This window comes from Oncorhynchus gorbuscha, linkage group LG20, assembly GCF_021184085.1.
Source record: "Oncorhynchus gorbuscha isolate QuinsamMale2020 ecotype Even-year linkage group LG20, OgorEven_v1.0, whole genome shotgun sequence".
NCBI lineage: Eukaryota > Metazoa > Chordata > Actinopteri > Salmoniformes > Salmonidae > Oncorhynchus > Oncorhynchus gorbuscha.
In genome coordinates this window covers 25,908,802-25,931,261 of record NC_060192.1, presented here as the reverse complement: position 1 = coordinate 25,931,261, position 22,460 = coordinate 25,908,802, and the positions used below count along the sequence as shown (strand labels likewise).

Here is a 22,460-nt window from a genome sequence, read left to right as displayed (position 1 = left end):
ATGCACATCGTTCCTATACGATTGTGCTAATCTCGCCAATACTATCGGCTGCCTAGGCTACATTGATACCAGATCTTGGCAACTCATTCATTATTTCTGTCATCATTTGGGTTGGGCCAGACCTTTCCAGACCCCGCGACAAACACATTGATTGATACTTGTACAGTACACGTGAGAGTTCCCTAGGTGACAAGGCCAGCCTATTGCTAAAATATGCCTAATGTCATCATCTAGTTAGGCCTAATCTAAACATCCTTATTCGTTTTCATTACAGACCATTGATTTTATTTTATGTTTATATTTACTCACCGGCGATAATAGGTTGTTTGCAAATGAATTGCTTCGGTTCCTGACATCCCCTTTCTCTTTTCCCTTGTCTAGGACCAAATTGACGTCAATCACACGATATCGGAAACCCGTTTGGCGTTAAATACGAAGATGAGATAAGGCATTCTTCTACGGTCTTTGCTATCTGGAATCCTTGGTACATCCCTACCCATTGAAGTTAACATTTAAAATGGTTAAGGTAAGGGTTACGTTTAGGGGTCCTCAAAGTTGCTTGCTGTCTCGCTATTTATCATGCAACTCCTGTCTCCAGATGATATGCAGTCTTGAGAGCAGGTGCAGTGATGCAGCTCAGCTCAGCTTCCCGGCGCGCCACCACACAGCACAGAATGCTGCAGAGACGTGTAGCTGATTGGTGAGCGAGGAAGTAATGTCTGTCTCAGTCTCTCTCGTTCTTTATTTTTTGATCTCGACTCTTTCTCTCTCTCTCTCTGTGCCTCTGTAACAGTGAATGTAAATAGCCATTCCGTTTATTGACTGAATATTGGAGATGACAATTCTCTGTATGTCCACAAAAGGAATAATCCACCTGTAACCGGTGGTATAAATACAGTATTGTAGGCCTAGACCTCGACCATGATGACATGTGAAACATGATAACATTTTGGACATGCATACTGAAACTAAGCCTCCATCTATGAATTGCACTATCCACTAGATGCCTTAAACCACAGTAATTCACTCTGATATATTTTCTGGATAATATCAATTTCTTCTGCAGCAAATCAGGTTTGACTTGTTCAAGGACAGAGCAGCAGCATCCATCTCCCTGCTGGTACCAAGCCCAGCCACTTAGTTTCCATCCAAGGATTATGAATCCCCCAGCCTATAGTCTCCTGACATGCTGTGTCAGTCAAATGTTTGGTACAGTCTGAGAACAGGATAGAATTTTCTGAAATGTGAGCATTACTGTAGTTCCAAACAGGACCAAGGGGTCTGTATGTGTTCATCGAGAACACTCAAGAGTATTTTTTTGTGATCTATAGTTCAAGCAGGTACATCCACTGTATAGCCATGCACCCCCCCCCCCCCCCCATGTGCCCCTCATAGAGATAGTTCCCTGGTGTTTTTAGTGAACCAATGGCAGATTGTAAGCAAGCAATCAACAATCTCAAAATCTGCACACGCCCACATCAATTACCCATAAATGTAGGTCGTCTCTTTTAACAACACGATAACTCATGCTAAATATTTGATCAATCCAGTCTCATTTTTTTCAGTCTCATGCATTATAAATTGATTGCCAGCTTAAAACTGGAAATCCAGTGGTTTTGTTGCCTTGTTCATTACAACCACATAAAGGGCTGCAGAGGAGGCTGCCCTGCAGGCAAATCATTATACTCCCATGTTCTGTGGATTGACTTAGAGGCATACTGTACATATTTAAGTTATGAGTCAGATTGATGAAGGGAAACCAGTCTAGTGCTGTACAGATGTAGGATCTTACTTTGAGCCAGTGCGCTACAGCAAGAAAATAATCCTGCAGCAACAGGACATTTGAATTATTATGTGGATTATAATTAATGGACATTTTTGTAGGAGTTGATCCATTTTTCTTAAGGGAAAATCAAATCAGAAAAAAGTGAAAATCACGAACTTCCGAAGACTTTTTCAAGCTGAAATATATCACAAGTTTAACATTTCCTACATTGCAGGGAAGTTCTCCTGCAACAGGATGATCCGGTTAAGATCTTATATTTGTATGTGATGTTCTGTTTCTAACTGCCCACCCCAAGAGAGGGGCTTGAGATCGCTAGTTTAAACTATGCAACAGGGGACCATGGTGACCACAGGTTCCCGCTCATCTCACTTCTGTGCAGAGCTGCAATGTTAATTTCTCCACCCCTCACAGACTACTAACCAGCACGTCTGGTGGTTTCTGTGTCAAACACGGAAGTGCCTTTATTGAATGTATCAACGTTATAGCGTGAAAGGTTTCCTCACCCTAAAGGTCATGTGAACCTATTTCTGTCGCATCTGTCCCTTCCTTTAACCAAATTCAATATCTATTTAGATCTGCATGCTGGCCTTTCATTCAAACAAACGGTAGAGGGCGGGATGTTAGTTTTGAAAATGGGTTCATGTTTTCATGTGAAACCATTATATGACGGAGAGTTTAATAGATAAATATGCATTCTCCACTTCATTGTATGCAGTTCAAATTACAGTAAATCACAATAACCTACAAACTGCAATGTATTTCCTCCTCTAGCAAAGGATTAAGCAAAGAGGGATTGCCAAAGACATGCAGCCAAGGGATTAGAGTGTTCTCCAGGACTTTCTGAAGATTGGGTGCGTTTATCGTGACCGTTCAGCAGTCCCACTCCACAGTCAACAGATCCTCTCATGAAACCAGAAAGCAGAGCAGTCTCACTGCCTCAGAAGCCCAACCAGGAACGCACTACCTCACTACATCATTAAGCCTCAACATTGGTGTTTGATGCACTGTCTAACTACGCTGATAAAACATTGCTAGCAGTGAGTGGCTGCTAATGATCTCAGATCTCAGTCACTATACTGAGTATCTTTGCTCTCTGTGTGACCTGTGTTGATCCAGTCTTTATAGCGGGACTTTGCCTTGGTACTCCAGCAGACTTCCCCTCTACAGGTACTACAGTATGTCTGTGTTGGGCTCATGTTTTCTAGTGCTGTCTATCTTTCACCAGCTCTGCTGGGACCTTAGTGGTTTGGAGGCCATGAGTGCTCAGCGCAGTGGGGTCTCCATCCTGTTTGGTGTACATGCAAAGCCCAGGACAAGACTACAGGGCTGCTGGTGTGTGCTGTCCGGATGTGGCCATGGTGACTGTACACCCACTTTAGGGAAGCCATGTTTCCTGGACACTTTTCTTTTTGTGCCATCTCTGACCCCTACTCCCTTCTAGGCTTCGTCCTGTGCAGCAGGAAGTGATGTCACATGCATCCTGACCTTTTAACCGTCAGAGGATGGGTGTCGTCATCATATCCCTGCTCTGCTCTCCCCCTCCCATCACGGCTAACTGGACTACCAGAGAGAGACCTGGCAGCCTTCAGCCTGCCAACCACAAATCTCTGTTTAACTCCTGACCTCCATCTCACATGCCTTCATCAAGCTTAAATCTGATGCATTTTTAAGCCCCTTCTTATCAGCAAATCATTTTGAGGGGGAAAACAGCAACAACAAAAGTATTTGCAGATCATTATAAATTGTATTTGCTGTAGCCTACAGCAGGGTACATTCATTAAATGTAGTGTATAAATGTATTTGCTTCAGGCCGTTAAAATCAGCTTAAAAGCTCACCACAGGCAGCCGTTAAATGTGATCAATGACCAGGGTAGGTATCCACCCCACGGCCATATCCGCTCTCTCACGTGATAAACTGGTTCTCTATGTCAGGTTTCAGTGGCTGTCTAGGCTTACAGATCCCTTATGGACTCATTGATTTATTCTACTGTATGTTAGGGTGACTGTTGAATATTCAAGCTGGTTCCTGTGTTATAAAACAGCTATGCCGTCAATGACGATGCAACCAGCCGTCGAAAATATCCGACTCCCCTGACCTGTTTCTGTTTTTGGCTCATGGTTACCTACGCACATGTGGGATTCAAATGATCTGTTGAAATGGGGAACAGGCCAGATTACTGTGATAGATCAAACCAAAGGCCATTAAGAGTATATATTTCTGTACTTCTGGCATGATTTCTAAAACCCTCATTAGAACTGCAGAGAAGTGTGAAACTTTTAACAGGGATTCCAAGCAGACATGTCAGATGAAAAACAAAGTACTTGTGTTTAATAGGAGTATATTTTATTAAGTATAGAAGTGTAATGAAATTATTCTCTCTCCCTCTTAAATACGATCACTAGACTTGAGAGCAACATCGGGTTTCCCACAATTTTCCTCATTGCATACTATTATTTTTATGCTGAATCACAGTATTGCCAGCCACCAGCTACACAACCTCAGTCCTCCAAATCACAGTGATTGGTGCTTACGGTACAATGGGGCCTAAATTGACCATTAAGGATAATTGATTTAGGTTTAGCCAACTAACCTCGTATTCTCACTATGCCCGGCAGCCAATCCCAGGGCCCGTTATTGATCCCAGCTCTGTCTGTTACATTTGGACTGACACTGCACGACTACCGTGTCATTAGAAACACAAAACTGGTTGAAAAGACTAAAAACAGCCAGTGGGTGTATTATTGCGCGCAAAATTTGTTTCAGGAAATAAAGTAATCCTAATGCTACCTCTCCCTCGCATCACTTCACCCTTCCTTTCTTCTGCTGCCCGCTGAGTAGGGCCTGTGCCAGGTCCAGAGAATGCTAAGTGATTGGTTCTGGCGCACTCTCTCATTTTGTCCTGCATTTTATCTCAGTTTTTTTTATTTCATATAGTTAGCAGACATCCGTCTGGTTTATTGGTCTCCAAAGTCACATAGCTCCTTTACTCAATAGATTGCCTCGGAAAAGAGGTTCCCTGTCAAAGTGGCAGAGGGGAAGGTGGAAAGCTTTAGGACTTTTTGTTCGTTTATGAACTCATCACCCCTCCCAGAGCTTTGGTCAGCTCACACAGTACCAGTGGAGGCTGCTGAGGGGAGGACGGCTCATAATAATGTCTGGAATGGAGCGAACGGAATGGCATCAAACACATGGAAACCATGTTGTTGATACCATTCCACCTATTCCGCTCCAGCCATTACCACAAACCTGTCTTTCCCAATTAAGGTGCCACCAAACTCTTGTGCTCCGTACAGTATCACATCATCAAGTCTCAGAGATCAGATGTTGATTTAAGGAGTGGTGATTGACATGTGATAGCATGATAGCAACGGGGAGAGCAGTTTGTCTCCCTGGCTTCTGGCAGGTCACCAGGCTGAGTCACTGCAGCATGTGGGAGTGTACAGATATGACCCTCCCTGCCATCCACACATGCTTTTTGTATCACTTCCCACCCTTCTACCTTCCTACCCTGATGATTTTAAAATATGCGTCACATTGGACGCACAAAGGAAGTTGGATAATTTTGTGAGGCACCTTTCACATTTCCAATGTAATTTTGCTGAGTCTATTTCAAATCAAATCAAATCAAATTATATTTGTCACATACACATGGTTAGCAGATGTTAATGCGAGTGTAGCGAAATGCTTGTGCTTCTAGTTCCGACAATGCAGTAATAACCAACAAGTAATCTAACTAACAATTCCAAAACTACTGTCTTATACACAGTGTAAGGGGATAAAGAATATGTACATAAGGATATATGAATGAGTGATGGTACAGAGCGGCATAGGCAAGATACAGTAGATGGTGTCGAGTACAGTATATACATATGAGATGGGTATGTAAACAAAGTGGCATAGTTAAAGTGGCTAGTGATACATGTATTACATAAAGATGCAGTCGATGATAGAGTACAGTATATACGTATGCATATGAGATAAATAATGTAGGGTAAGTAACATTATATAAGGTAGCATTGTTTAAAGTGGCTAGTGATATATTTACATCATTTCCCATCAATTCCCATTATTAAAGTGGCTGGAGTTGAGTCAGTGTCAGTGTGTTGGCAGCAGCCACTCAATGTTAGTGGTGGCTGTTTAACAGTCTGATGGCCTTGAGATAGAAGCTGTTTTTCAGTCTCTCGGTCCCAGCTTTGATGCACCTGTACTGACCTCGCCTTCTGGATGATAGCGGGGTGAACAGGCAGTGGCTCGGGTGGTTGTTGTCCTTGATGATCTTTATGGCCTTCCTGTAACATCGGGTGGTGTAGGTGTCCTGGAGGGCAGGTAGTTTGCCCCCGGTGATGCGTTGTGCAGACCTCACTACCCTCTGGAGAGCCTTACGGTTGAGGGCGGAGCAGTTGCCGTACCAGGCGGTGATACAGCCCGCCAGGATGCTCTCGATTGTGCATCTGTAGAAGTTAGTGAGTGCTTTTGGTGACAAGCCGAATTTCTTCAGCCTCCTGAGGTTTACCTTACAGAGTGTGTTGCCTGCTGTCTGCCTGTGTGTCCTCCAGTGGGGGACATAGTGAACTGGATGTCTCTCACTACTGTCGATTGGTGTGTGCAGGTCAAGCCCACCTTTAGGCTAGACTGAAACAAGGCAACAGTAAACATGTCGCCCACCAAGAATGCACCACAAATGATCCATTATATTTACCAGATACTCAAGTGGCTGCTTTAACAATGAAAGTAAGCCTGGGTACCTGTCTCTTTAGTTGATCCACTCCCTGTAGTCCATATCATGTGCCAAAGACTCTTTGGCAGTGACAAGGAGTGGCAAGTGGAATATTAGCTAAAGAGACCTCTACTCAGACTAGAAGGCCAATGAGAGGGCAGATACAAGTGTGAACAACAGGCACAACTCCGAAATAAAGTGTTTTTTCTCAAAGTTGTCAGGATGTCATGTGTCCTACTTATCAGTGCACTTGTAACAACCTAAGCTCTACAAAACTTCTATTCGATCAAATAAGACACACGTAGCAAACTAGCAATTCCATTTTTTGTTAGCCGAATTCGTTTGATTCGGCAGTCTCGTCCAGATCATCATGGCATTTGTACAATACAGGCTACACGATTATCAGAACATCACGCTAGGGTAGGCCTACACAAAATACAGCGCTTATTTTAAGTCTTACTAACATCCCATATGGGAAAAATTGATGGTGGAAAAATGATTGGAACCAAGTCCCTGTTTGACCGCTAGGTTTTATGAGTATTATACTGTGGTAATCTATAGCCTATAGATCAGATCTAGGAACCAAGCAACAACACTGCCCTCTAGGCTGCGGATGGGATTGATACGGCGTGACTCAATTATCAGGTAGTAAAAAAGTATGTTGAATGCCAGAATGTATTACAAAGAGCAGTGATGAAAAACAACATTGCAACACTCCGGATCTAGCGTCTGCAAAGACCTTGTAGGAAGCTTTAATTGTGCATCCATCATCCTCATCCACAAAACTCTAGCAAGCCCCCAGACTACTCGAATGTAATAGGCACTCCCATTGCCCCCAGTGGATGGTATAGCTTCCACATTTCGCCAGGTCCAAACGTAATATGGTACCTGCAGAATTTGGCACCTCTTGTCGTGTTTCATAAGAGGCCCTCATACCATCGTGGTCACCTAATCCTCTCCAGCTTCCAATTGGCTCATTCAACCCCCTCCTCTCCCCTGTAACTATTCCCCAGGTTGTTTCTGTAAATGAGAACATGTTCTCAGTCAATTTACTTGATAAAATAAGGGTTAATAATTCATAAATAAGAGAATGGGCTGGTGTGTTTGTGTACATAAGTGCATGTTTGTGTGTTCTGTTCACTCGTGTATGAAAAAGAAACCAAAGTATTTTTCAGTTATTCTGATCATTGATAAAACAGACTGTGTGTTTTAACATGCTTATTGAAACATATACAGTACCAGTCAAAGGTTTGGACACACCTTCTCATTCCAGGGGTTTTCTTTATTATTACTATTCTCTACATTGTAGAATAATAGTGAAGACATCAAAACTATAAAATAACACATATGGAATCATGTAGTAACCAAAAAAGTGAGATTATTTTAGATTATTCAAGGTAGCCACCCTTTGCCTTGATGACAGCTTTGCACACTCTTGTCATTCTCTCAACCAGCATCATGAGGAAGTCACCTGGAATGCATTTAAATTAACAGGTGTGCCTTGTTAAAAGTTATTTTGTGGAATGTATTTCCTTAATGTGTTTGAGCCAATCAATTGTGTTGTGACAAGGTAGTGGTGGTATACAGAAAATAGCCCTATTTGGTAAAAGACCAAGTCCATATTATGGCAAGAACAGCTCAAATAAGCAAAGAGAAATGACAATCCAGCATTACCTTAAGACATGGTCTGTCAATCTGGAAAATTTCAAGAACTTTGAAATTTCTTCAAGTGCAGTCACGAAAGCCATCAAGCACTATGATGAAATTGGCTCTCCTGAGGACCACCACAGGAAAGGAAGACCCAGAGTTACCTCTGCTGCAGAGGATAAGATCATTAGAGTTAGCTGCACCTTAGATTGCAGCCCAAATAAATGCATCACAGAGTTTAAGTAACAGACGCATCTCAACATCAACTGTTCAGAGGAGACTGTGTGAATCAGGCACTTCATGGTCGAATTGTTGCAAGTAAGCCACTGCTAAAGGACACCAATAAGAAGAAGAGACTTGCTTGGGCCAAGAAACACAAGAAATGGACATTAGACCAGTGGAAATCTGTCCTTTGGTCTGATGAGTCCACATTTGAGTTTTTTTTCCAACTGCTGTTTTTTTGTGAAATGTAAAGTAGGTGAACAGATGATCTCTGCATGTGTGGTTCCCACTGTGAAGCATGGAGGAGGAGGTGTGATGATGTGGGGGTGCTTTGCTGGTGGCACTGTCTGATTCATTTCGAATTCAAGGCACACTTAACTAGTATGGCTACCACAGCATTCTGCAGCGATACGCCATCCCATCTGGTTTGCGCTTAATGGGACTATCATTTGTTTTTCAACAGGACAATGACCCAAAACACACCTCCAAGCTGTGTAAGGGCTATTTGACCAAGGATAGTGATCATGTGCTGTATAAGATGACCTGGCCTCCACAATCACCCAACCTCTTCCCAATTGAGATGGTTTGGGATGAGTTGGACCGCAGAGTGAAGGAAAAGCAGCCAACAAGTGCTCAGCATATATGGTAACTCCTTCAATACTGTTGGAGAAGCATTCCTCATGAAGCTGGTTGAGAGAATGCCAAGAGTGTGCAAAGGGTGGCTACTTTGAATAATATAAAATATAAAATCTATTTCTTTAACACTTTTTTTGGTTACTACATGATTCCATATGTGTTATTTCATAGTTTTGATGTCTTGACTATTATTCTAGAATGTAAAAAATAGTAAAAATAAAGAAAAACCCTGGAATTAGTAGGTGTGTCCAAAATGTTGACTGGTACTGTAAATGTATAATATGTCATGAACTGAGCATGTTTATATCTGGTGTTACCTCCTATTTCAGTAAATGCAGCCAGAAAGAGGAAGTTGGCTTAGAAAAGGCTCTTTCTATGGCATCGTCTGCGTTTTCTGCATCTAACCCTGACTTCCTATTTTACTGAATACTACCAGCTTAAAGAGGGATGATACATCTCTTTCTCTCCATCTTACATTACTATGTCCATCCATCACCACTGTGAGAAAGCCTATGAACATTTTGACTAAGGTATTGGTAATGTGCATGCTCAAATAACTATATTGTGAGGTTATATGGGAGTACATGGCATGCGTGCAAGAGTTAGTCAGAGTGAATGTGTCTGTCTGTCTGAATCTGGCACACTGCCCACAGTGGCAGGAAGAACAGCTGTCCCTCTGCAACGGCACTGTGTGTGATTCAGCCCATGACTGTGTGTGTGTGTGTGTGTGTGTGTGTGTGTGTGTGTGTGTGTGTGTGTGTGTGTGTGTGTGTGTGTGTGTGTGTGTGTGTGTGTGTGTGTGTGTGTGTGTGTGTGTGTGTGTGTGTGTGTGTGTGTGTGTGTGTGTGTGTGTGTGTGTGTGTGTGTGTGTGTGTGTGTGTGTGTGTGTGACCGGAACGAGAGAGGAACTGACCCTCACTCCATCACTGCTGCTATTATGTGGAGCTGAACTGCACACTGTGGTTCCTCTTCCATACGTGCAGCTGGCTCTGAGGCCGAGGCAGAAACACTGCCCACACTAGCATTTATAGTAGTCTGAAATGGTACCCCTACCCTGTCTGCTCAGAGAGGAAGAGACACTGGCCTCCCTATCCCCGCTATTGTGCTTCGAAATGAATCTTGGTGCCCCTGAAACGGCTGCACCGCCCACACACACTCTCTCTCTCTCTCTCTCTCTCTCTCTCTCTCTCTCTCTCTCTCTCTCTCTCTCTCTCTCTCTCTCTCTCTCTCTCTCTCTCTCTCTCTCTCTCACACACACACTCACCCAGATAGGCTCTATGTATTACCACACATTCTTTCATCATGAATCTCAGATCTGGCCACCCCATGCACAGTGACTACTAAAGACATTGGTTTAATTTAACTTATGCTTTGCTGAAAAATTCTGAAACAACACCAACTGCAACAGCATATGTCCTCTTGCATACCATTTTCTGCATGACATTGATGACTGAGAGGGCAGTGGTTACAGTTGCTGTCTTCCACATTCTAGGCAGTCAGACACCTTGCTCCAGTCAGGCCCTCCTGTTGCTCTGTCTCTAGTCTCTAGCAGCGTTGGTCTCTACACCGCCTGTTGCTCTGTCTCTAGTCTCTAGCAGCGCTGGCCTCTACACCGCCTGTTGCTCTTTCTCTATTCTCTAGCAGCGCTGGCCTCTACACCGCCTGTTGCTCTGTCTCTAGTCTCTAGCAGCGCTGGCCTCTACACCGCCTGTTGCTCTGTCTCTAGTCTCTAGCAGCGCTGGCCTCTACACCGCCTGTTGCTCTGTCTCTAGTCTCTAGCAGCGCTGGCCTCTACACCGCCTGTTGCTCTGTCTCTATTCTATAGCAGCGCTGACCTCTACACCGCCTGTTGCTCTGTCTCTAGTCTCTAGCAGCGCTGGCCTCTACACTGCTTGTTGCTCTGTCTCTAGTCTCTAGCAGCGCTGGCTTCTACACCACGTGCTGCTCTGTCTCTAGTCTCTACCAGCGCTAGTCTCTACCAGCGCTAGCCTCTACACCATGTGCTGCTCTGTCTCTAGTCTCTACCAGCGCTAGCCTCTACACCACGTGCTGCTCTGTCTCTAGTCTCTACCAGCGCTAGCCTCTGTGCCTGGTGATACAAGCCAATATGCTAACTGTGCCTGATGATACAAGCCAATATGCTAACTGTGCCTGGTGATACAAGCCAATATGCTAACTGTGCCTGGTGGTACAAGCCAATATGCTAACTGTGCCTTGTGGTACAAGCCAATATGCTAACTGTGCTTCGTGATAAAGGCCAATATGCTAACTGTGCCTCGTGATACAGGCCAATATGCTAACTGTGCCTGGTGATACAAGCCAATATGCTAACTGTGCCTGGTAGTACAAGCCAATATGCTAACTGTGCCTGGTGGTACAAGCCAATATGCTAACTGTGCCTGGTGATACAGGCCAATATGCTAACTGTGCCTGGTGATACAGGCCAATATGCTAACTGTGCCTGGTGATACAGGCCAATATGCTAACTGTGCCTGGTGATACAAGCCAATATGCTAACTGTGCCTGGTGATACAAGCTGATTTTGCTCCTTTCCGTGTGTAGGCTGTGTTTGCGTGAGTCTTGCATCATTCTTTAAACACTGAACAAAAATATAAACGCAACATGCAACAATTTCAAATATTTTACCGAGTTAAAGTTCATATAAGGAAATCAGTAAATTGAAATGAATTCATTAGGCTCTAATCTATGGATTTCACATGACTGGGAATACAGATATGGATAAGTTGGTCACAGATACTTTTTTTTAAAGGTAGGGGTGTGGATCAGAAAACCAGTCAGTATCTGGTGTGACCACCATTTGCTTCATGCAGCGTGACACATCTCCTTCGCATAGAGTTGATCAGGCTGTTGATTGTGGGCTGTGGAATGTTGTCCCACTCCTCTTTAATGACTGATGCGAAGTTGCTGGATATTGGCGGGAATTGGAACATGTCGATCCAGTGCATCCCACACATGCTCAATGGGTGACATGTCTGGTGAGTATGCAGGCCATGGAAGAACTGGGACATTTTCAGCTTTAAAGGAATTGTGTACAGATCCTTGCAACACTGGCCGTGCATTATCATGCTGAAGCATTTGGTGATGGTGGTGGATGAATGGCACAACAATGGGCCTCAGGATCTTGTCATGGTATCTCTGTGCATTCAAATTGTCATTGATAAACTTCAATTGTGTTTGTTGTCCGTTGCTAGCCCATAGCATAACCCCACCGCCACCATGGGGCACTCTGTTCACAACTTTCACATCAGCAAACCGCCCGCCCACAAGACACCATACACAATGTCTGCCGTCTGTGGGACGACAAGCATCCTGGTCTCAGATGGAGGTCAGTGGAGGTCCTGGGCTGGGGTGTTTACACGTGTTGTGCGGTTGTGAGGCCGGTTGGACGTACTGCCAAATTTTCTAAAACAATGTTGGAGGCGGCTTATGTTAGAGAAATTAACATGACATTTTCTGGCAACATCTCTGGTGGACATTCCTGCAGTCAGAATGCCAACTCCACAACTGCACAACTCCACAACTGCACATTTTAGAGTGGTCTTTTATTGTCCCCAGCAGAAGGTGCACCTGTGTAATGATCCTGATGTTTAACCAGCTTCTTGATACGCTAAACCTGTCAGGTGGATGGATTATCTTGACAAAGGAGAAATGCTCACTAACCGGGATGTAAACAAATTTGTGCACAACATTTTAGAGAAATAAGCTTTTTGTGCGTATGGAACATTTGTGGGTTATTTTATTTCAAGTTATGAAACATGGGGCCAATGCTTCACATGTTGCATTTATATTTTTGTTCAGTATAGTTCAACCATCAGAGTATCACCTCGCCACGAGTGTCACTTTAATGGAGTGTGAGAAGGAGACTGTAACACAAGCACATTGATTTAGTTGAAATCAATGGCAAGTGGCTTTGTAAGGTATGATAATGTAGTGAACAGACGCATATGCTAGTACCCTGGGATCTCAAATCAAATTTCAAAAATGGTCACATGCTTCGTAAAACAACAGGTGTAGATTAACAGTGAAATGCTTACTTACAGGCCCTTCCCAACAATGCAGAGAGAAAGAAAACAGAGCAATAATAGAAAGTAAAACACGTAATAGAAGTAATAATAAATACATAATGAGTAACGGGCTCCTGAGTGGTGCAGCAATCTAAGGCGCTTCATCTCAGTGCTAGAGGCGTCACTGCAGACTCTGGTTCGATTCCAGGCTGTATCACAACTGGCCGTGATTGGGTGTCCCATAGGGCGGTGAACAATTTGCCCAGCGTCATCTGGGTTTGGCTGGGGTAGACCATCATTGTAAATAAGAATTTGTTCTTAACTGACTTGCCTAGTTAAATAAAGGTTCCATTTTTAAAAAAAGTAAACATAAATGATAACTTGGCTATATACAAAGCTATATCTCGTTCTCTGAGCTCTGTTAGTAATGTTAGTAGTGTTTCTGATCCCGACCCAGCTGTGCGGCCCTCCACCTTGGTCTGTGAGGTACATCCTGTCTGTGTGTTTCCTATGTGCGGCAGCTGTCTGAGAGGAGCCTCTCAGACACACACACAGGCAGGACTGATCTGCCAGTGCTACAGCTAAGAGCTTCTAATTAGTAACTCTGTTTCTTTGTTATGCTCTTTTTCCGCCAACGCCTTTAATATGAAAATGCAGCCAGTTGCACAGTGACTCTTTCCACCCTTATTGACTGTAATAGAATGGACATGAAGTGCTTTTCCGACACGGCTAGAGCAGTAATGATTTTCACCGTGTTGTATGTATCTGCCGATTAATGTGATATTGTGTGTGGAGGTCTTTTTTTTTCTTGTGGTCTTCCTTTTTGATCAGACTGCTCAGGATGGGGAAGTAGTGATGTCGTGGGAGTGTATTGAGTTAGATCTTCTTTCTGCACCACTGAATGTCACTGAGGGCACTTCTCCTATAATGGGAATTGGAATAACGAGAATAGGTGTGTGTTTGTGTGTGTTGTTCAGTCAGTGTATGTATGATATAACTTTATTTAACCTTTATTTAACCAGGAAAGGCTCATTGAGATTAAAATCGATTTTTCAAGAGCGCCCTGGCCAAGATAGGCAGCACCAAGTCATTACAAAAAAAATTCAGACAGACAACATGAAAAACTACAAGTAATCTAGTAAAAACCATTGAATTCACAAGAGTATAAAACAGCAAATTAAAAACATTGACAGGTCAGGGAATCAGCCTCAAAATCCTTCATCAGTGATTTAAAAACACCAATCGGGACAAGTTCTTCCAGTTTAAAAGTAGTTTGTAAGGCGTTCCAAGAAGATGGTGCAGAGTACATAAAAGCCCTTTTACCAAATTCAGTTTGGACATTTGGATCAGTTAGCAGGATAACGTCCAGAGAACGAAGAGAGTACCCATCACATTTCTGAACAATAAAAATGCACAAATAAAAAGGTAGTAAACCCAAAATGGCTTTGTAAATAAAGTATACCAGTGACTGAGCCTACGAGTGACTAGAGAAGGCCAGCCAACCCTGGTATACAAAGTGCAGTGGTGCGTAAGGGTTTTGCAGTTTAAATAAATCTCACAGTGCCATGGTAAAGAGTGTCAATTGATCTCAAACACTGAGCGGAAGCATTCATATATAAAATATCCCCATAGTCTAGTAAAGGCATAAATGTAGCTGATACTAGCCTCCTTCTGGCTTTAAATGAAAAACAGGCCTTATTCCTAAAATATTTCAGCTTCAATTTTTTTGTAAGTTGTTGAATATGCAATTTAAAAGAGAGGCCATCATCAATTAAAATTCCAAGATATTTATATGAGGTTACAAACTCAATCTCCTTGCCCTGGCAGGTAGTAATAGGTGAAAGGTTCAGAGGTCTATTTCTTCCATTAGAAAACACCATTTGTTTAGTTTTGTCAGTATTGAGGATAAGCTTCAATTGACACAAGGTATGTTGAACAGTATAAAAGCAGTTTGCATGTTCTGGAAAGCTTTTGTAAGAGACGAGGCACAACAGTAAATAACAGTATAATCAGCATAAAAATGAAGTTGTTAATTTATATAAATAGTGAATAAGAGAAGACCAAGTACAGAGCCTTGGTGCATACCATTCAAGACAGACAATTTAACAGACATAAGCCCATCAAATTGAGTGCACTGAGTTATATCAGAGAGATAGTTAGCAAACCATGCAACTGCATGCTCTGAAAGACCTACACTCGATAATCTCTGCCTTAGTATAGCATGATCAACTGGATCAAAAGCCTTAAGAGAGATCAATAAAAAGTGAGACACAGTGCTGTTTTTGTCAAGGGCTTCAGTGATATCATTTAAAACCTTCATAACTGGTTGATTAACAACATTGACGACAGCAAACTCCACACACCCACTGCATACAGTATTTCTGACGAGTGGGTTATTTACAGAGTGCAAATCTGTGATGAGCAAGCGAACCTCTCTAGTGTGAATTTATTCAAATATTCAGCAGATGTTTTATTATCATAATCCTAATGCACTTTAAGATTTAATTTAACTGAAATGACAAACACATAAACCTATACAGGTCAAAACGTGTTCTTTTCAGTTACACAAATGTAGTAGTACAGTAGTAGTATGTAGTATAGTGGTATAATAATGTAGTAGTATAGTAGTATGTAGTAGCTTTATTTGGCTAATTTTCTACTTCTCACTATCTTTTTAATACTCCTCCTTGCCTCTCTTTCTATTTCCCCATGAACACTCTCGCTCTCCTATGTCTCTCTTCTCTTGTCCTGCTCATTATGCAGTCAGGCCCTGTGTGGCAGAGCAGAGCAGGGCCGGGCCAGAGCCCAGGGACAGAAATCTGAGGGTGACTCCACTCCAGAGAGGGCTGAGCTCCCATTAAGAGCATGGCCACAGAGGAGAGGTGACAAAGGAGAGCACAATCCGATTGGTGGATCCACTCAGTGGCTTCCACTGCTATCTACCATCCTACCATCCTCTGCTCTGTCCACCAGGCTCCCTCAGTCACACAGACACACTGCTCACTGGGAGAGATAGAGAGACACAGTCTGGCTAGGCCTAGTAACGCAAAATGGCTCCAACTGAGGGTGACGGTGTAGTTCTGCTGACTCATGTTTCAGTGGAGAGGATAATCTGCCTCGTAACCTTAGAAATATTTGATCCATGTTGATGAGGTATCATTTACTGGACAAATTGATTATTTCTCTTGAGACGCCACTGAAATCATTTAACTATTGTATTTTCCATATTATATATGTCTGGATTTAATTTTCGCCCTTACTGGTCAGTTAAAATATATCAGTTTGGCACGGGACAGTGTGGGAGCACCATGGTAAATGTCCTCTCTCGTGGAGTACAGTAGGCCTAAACATAGATTGAATAGCCTTTTCACATATTTGTGGTCCTGTGTAGCTCAGTAGGCCTAAACATAGATTGAATAGCCTTTTTACATAGTCTTTCTGCCTCAGGTTGTTGTCAGATAGGCTCCTGTCCACGTTGTGTTATGTAAAGACAGTTGGTTGACTGTTGAGAGGCAATTTTCTGCAGCGGCCCTATGGAGAGGAGTTGCTTTTGGCATGGAAATATAATTTGGTATGCAAAGAAGGCAGCAGTGTAAGCTGGAGTTGAAATCCTAGGTGACACACAGCTTTAGTACATCTGAGGCAGGCAGGATCTGTTAGCCCTGTGGCTCTGCTAGCATCCTGCACCACAGATGTGTAACACTGCTGCTCTCACAAACATTTCCATCATATACAGTTGAAGTCGGAAGTTTACATACACCTTAGCCAAATACATTTCAACTCAGTTTTTCACAATTCCTTAATTTAATACTAGAAGAATTCCCTGTCTTAAGTCAGTTAGGATCACAACTTTATTTTAAGAATGTGAAATGTCAGAATAATAGGAGATAATTATTTATTTCAGATTTGATTTCTTTCATCACATTCCCAGTGGGTCAGAAGTTTACATACACTCAATTAGTATTTGGTAGCATTGTCTTTAAATTGTTTAACTTGGGTCAAACGTTTAGGGTAGCCTTCCAAAAGCTTCCCACAATAAGTTGGGTGAATTTTGGCCCATTCCCCCTGACAAAGCTGGTGTAACTGAGTCAGGTTTGTAGGCCTCCTTGCTCGCACACACTTTTTCAGTTCTGCCCACACATTTTCTATAGGATTGAGGTCAGGGCTTTTTGATGGCCACTCCAATACCTTGACTTTGTTGTCCTTAAGCCATTTTGCCACAACTTTGGAAGTATGCTTGGGGTCATTGTCCTTTTGGTAGACCCATTTGCGACAAAGCTTTAACTTCCTGACTGATGTCTTGAGATATTGCTTCAATATATCCACATAATTGTCCTCCCTCATGATGCCATCTATTTTGTGAAGTGCACCAGTCCCTCCTGCAGCAAAGCACCCCCACAACATGATGCTGCCACCCCCGTGCTTCATGGTTGGGATGGTGTTCTTCGGCTTGCAATTCTCCCCTTTTTACCTCCAAACATAACAATGGTCATTATGGACAAACAGTTCTATTTTTCTTTCATCAGACCAGAGGACATTTCTCCAAAAAGTACGATCTTTGTCCCCATGTGCAGTTCCAAACCGTAGTCTGACTCTTTTATGCCGCTTTTGGAGCAGCGGCTTCTTCCTTGCTGAGCGGCCTTTCAGGTTATGTTGATATAGGACTCGTTTTACTGTGGATATAGATACTTTTGTACCCATTTCCTCCAGCATCTTCACAAGGTCCTTTGCTGTTGTTCTGGGATTGATTTGCACTTTTTCGCAAAGTACTTTCATATCTCCTTCCTGAGCGGTATGACAACTGAGTTGTCCCATGGTGTTTATACTTGTGTACTATTGTTTGTACAGATGAATGTGGTACCTTCAGGCATTTGGAAATTGCCCCCAAGGATGAACTAGACTTGTGGAGGTCTACAATTTTTTTTGCTGAGGTCTTGGCTGATTTCTTTTTATTTTCCCATGATGTCAAGCGAAGAGGCACTGAGTTTGAAGGTAGGGCTTGAAATACATCCACAGGTACACTCCAATTGACTCAAATGATGTCAATTAGCCTATCAGAAGCTTCTAAAGCCATGACATCATTTTCTGGAATTGTCCAAGCTCTTTAAAGGCACAGTCAACTTAGTGTATGTAAACTTCTGACCCACTGGAATTGTGATACAGTGAAATAATCTGTCTGTAAACAATTGTTGGAAAAATTACTTGTGTCATGCACAAAGTAGATGTCCTAACCGACTTGCCAAAACTATAGTTTGTTAACAAGAAATGTGTTGAGTGGTTGAAAAATGAGTTTTAATGACCTAAGTGTAAGTAAACTTCCGACTTCAACTGTAAGTCATTTAGGGCTTCAATGTTTTGGGATCTCCGCGTATTAAACTGGCAAAGGACAAACAAGACATCAAGTGGTTCTGTACTTACAGCCTTGTTTCGTCTAATCAGATGCCTCATACTATAGTAACTATAGTCCTTTTAGTTGGATAGATCTGTTCTCTGTGGCCAGGAGCTGGTGTAGGAATGGACAGTGATGTGGAGCAGTTTGATTCTGCAGGAAATACAAGTGGGCCTGATCGATCACAGAGATTAGCTGCTCTGCCTCACCTCTTCTCCCTTCTCCTCTGATCCCCTCTCCTTCTCTCCTCCCACTCAGCTGAAGAATGTGTGCCACACATGTCCCTGCTGACTGACAGAGAGCCTCTCATATTTAAAAAGAGTCCCAGACACCCACAGGTTTTTTTTTAGCTCCATACTGTGACGATACTATGAGTCCTCAATAGATGAACAAATATAGACGCCTACACGCTCTGACGCCAATTGCTAGTTCCCATCATTTGGGTCAAAACAGCATATTTAAAGAGCAACATTTTTAACATGTTCTATGAAAAGGTTTTCTTTTTTAGAGCGCCTGAGTGCTTCAACACACTTCAACACCAGCTAGAACAGGAATATTTCTGTCACTGACACACACACAGCTGATAATTATATTATTGTAGGTATAGAAACATCTACCTACTGTCCACAAACTATTGAAGGCTGAGGGGAAAGCTTTTTTCTGTTATGTTGTCAAATAATAGAGAAATGTTGGAGTCTACTTTATCCTAAAATACAGGCGGGTTCATCCATTAACCTTAATTTGACTGACAAATAAATGACTGTTGGGTTGAGATTGCTGCATTGAATAATTGTATGTCTGTTTAGAGTTGACACATTCATTTGGCCTAATTAACCTAATCAAAGTATACTCAAGTTAACAATACATTTGATCCTAAATTGAATGCCCCTTTGCAACTCTATTTTCTAATTACTACATTAGTATTCTGATATTATTACATCATCAATGATTGTCCATTTTCCAACCCATCATTGGCACTGTGACCTCAAAGCATCACTAGACACTTGTACCCATACGCCTTGTGTGCAATGCCACAGTGGTTGTGTGTCATAGTCGCCCATAAATCTGCTGTTTGCATCTGGGCTCAGTTACCCCCTCTCACATATATATTCATTCTCAGATAGTCAATGTTAATCTTCTGAAAACAAGCTATGTTCTGTATTTTAGATACATTTGTCAGATGTGTCGCTGTCAAAGTGAGTTTATGATTGGAGAGCAGAGGGGCTTTCACACACACACACACACACACACACACACACACACACACACACACACACACACACACACACACACACACACACACACACACACACACACACACACACACACACACACACACACACACACACACACACACACACATCCATGGGCACATCTGGCCAGCCATGCAGATTAGCAGTCTCGGATGGATAACGTCACACCCTCTGCCAATCTGGCCACGAACGCACAAAGACCGCGACCAAGTCAATAGCCCTGTTTATGCCTGCCGTTAACATGCATCCTTCGTCCTGATCTTGACCTAATTTGTCTGTTTACACTTATAAGATCTGTTCACAGTCCGATCACAATGAGTGTTGGCCAAAATCAGAATGTGGACAAGATAAGGACAAAGGCCGCATGTTAGATCCAGGTATAAACAGGGCTTCTGTCATCAAATTTAGACAAGCACACGACCTGCCGCACTCCTCAGGAAAGAGAGCGAGGACTTCACCATGTCAAGTCTCAATGCATTCATCATCATATGGAATGAGATTGTCTGCTACTGACAACCACAGTGAAAACCACATATGATGAGGACTCATGTGGTGCAAAATAAATTAAATGGTCCGTCCTTTTAGTGCACTGGCTTATGTAAGCTGTCCCTCAACCCTCTCCTCTTCATCTCCCTCAATAATTTGCCCGTTCTCTTTCTCTACCAGACCTCACCATCCCTTGCATCCCCGACTCCAAAAAACACAACCCCCCTCACAGACAAATTGAGAAGAAAAAAAATCTCCTGCATCTCTCCTTTTCTTTGCCACCTTGAAAACAACACCCTGATCCTGGCTCTGGTTCTCCATTCCATCATTGTCTGTGCACGTTACATGCAGTACCCTCTCAGTCCTCTTTATCATCCATATCCCCCACACAAAACAGGCAGGGGCTGCAGACCTTTGTTTGTAAAATAAATAAATAAATAATAACAATATATATATTTTAAATCCTAATTATCTTGTCTTTTTGTTTCTGTATCACTATAGATCCTCTCTATTGCTTTTTTTCCTTTTCCCTCTTTCTGTCTCTGCTCCCTCCCTTCCTCCACCTGGCCCACATCTCTGGGTCCTGCAGCCCAGAGCGTCCTACACAGCAAGGTCTGCAGTGGCTTCATGTCAATGTCAGAACACCGTTTTTAAACGAGCCCACAACACCAGAGAGAGGGGGGAGAAGGAGCGTGAAGAGAGCAGAATGTTGCTTAGACATCCTTTACCTACCCCTGACAAAGCGTTCGTTCATTGTGTTGACACATCCTCTGCTCTCTCACTTTTGTACTGCAGAATGCTCTGAATCTCTGGTGGAACCGACTGGAAATAAGAGCATTTCTATGCCCACATCGAGCCATCTAGGTTGTCCTGATCAAGCCAATCACATACATTATCACCAGACCACATGACATAGGGAATTAGGAATGTGGCATTCTAAAGGGTCTGAGTAGAGAAAGACAGGACTTACCTCCACATTTCAGCTCCGCTCCACCCTGCCTGGTCTCATTCTGTTCCTTTCTGTCTGCTCCCTTCCCCTCTCCCCATGACAGCATTTTTCTGCTATCTATCCCCACTCTGATGTCTTTTCTCCTCCTCGTCCCTCTTCGGTTCCCCTTGTCTGCTCCCTTCTTCCTCTCTCCAAAAATAAAACTCCTCTCTGATCAGTGTGGCTAGGAGCTCAGCTCTTCCATCGCGTTGTTCAGTCAAAAGAGGCAGGTTGATTTGCTCAGTCCCTCACGCTCTCTCTCACGCCCATTCAAATCACACTAAAGCCAACCCGCTCCTTCTCCTCCCCTCACACACACCACATCACCTCCCTCTCTCCTCCCCCTCTCTCTCTCTTTCGCTCTGTCAAAGAGAGGCTGAGGCAGCAATAGACCGCAATAGGCAGGATGTGCTCTTCTCTCTCTCTCTCTCTTTCTCTCTCTCTGAGTCTAATCTGTTTTCTATATTAATGGTTGGATGATTAGGGCGACTAGATTAAGCGACCAATGACTAAGTGCATCTAGCCTGTCAGCCTCAATGTGCTATTCTAAGCAAATGTGTGTGTTTTGGGTGGAGGAAGGGTTGGGGGGCAAATTGTATTTATTTATTTTTTATTTAACCTTCACTTAACTAGGCAAGTCAGTTAAGAACAAATTCTCAAGGAGCATATGTTTGCATGTTTATGTTTGTGTGTGTTTAGGGGAGACCTAGTGTGTCCACACTAAACAATGAAATGGTTGCCCAACAATAACAGTACATGGTTTACTAGACTGACCATTAAGAGGACTACCATCACTGTTCACCTCCCCCTCCCATCCTATCCCCTCCCCATGCCTTTCCTCCCAGCAGGTGCTCTGCCACCTGACCTTGTCCTGCATGCGTTTCCATAGACATTACCTTGTCTTCCTAAGCCCAGACATGGCGTGCTCTGATTATGTCATCCTACCAAAGCACAGGCGTCAGTCCCAGACTGAACACGGGAGATGTTTATGAGAGGGGAGAATTATGCTGCGCTTTGTGAGCCTTTTACTGTGTCAAATTAAGGTGTTACCACTGAGGATTATGGTGTTTTCCATTTGTCTTCGATGTGTTGTGCCAGCACGGTCATTTTTCTCCCTTTTTTCAGATGGATTTTTGTCTTTATGGGGTAAGGAAAATCACAGCCTACAGTACTGTGTACCTCACTTTAGAATACAAGACTGAGCCCCTAATCCCAGATGCTCCTCCTCTCATCACGCTCAAATGCATCCTCATGTTGGAAACACAGGACATAAAACAACATGTAAATGTATGCTGCATGACTCATAACAT

The 22,460-nt window shown here is 43.0% G+C and overlaps 1 protein-coding gene across 6 annotated transcripts in view; it reads right to left on the bottom strand.

Moving 5' to 3' along the window:
- Positions 1-21,443, bottom strand: part of LOC124007393 (signal-induced proliferation-associated protein 1-like) — a 46,479-nt gene extending 25,036 nt beyond the window's left edge. For 5 of the 6 annotated variants that reach the window (XR_006833919.1, XM_046317905.1, XM_046317908.1 and 2 more), the window contains exon 1: positions 21,133-21,443. The gene's annotated coding sequence lies outside the window, so the exon portion shown is untranslated. The remainder of the gene's footprint in view (positions 1-21,132) is intronic. The other variant, XM_046317904.1, reaches the window with a different exon arrangement.
- Between the last annotated feature and the right edge of the window lie 1,017 nt (positions 21,444-22,460).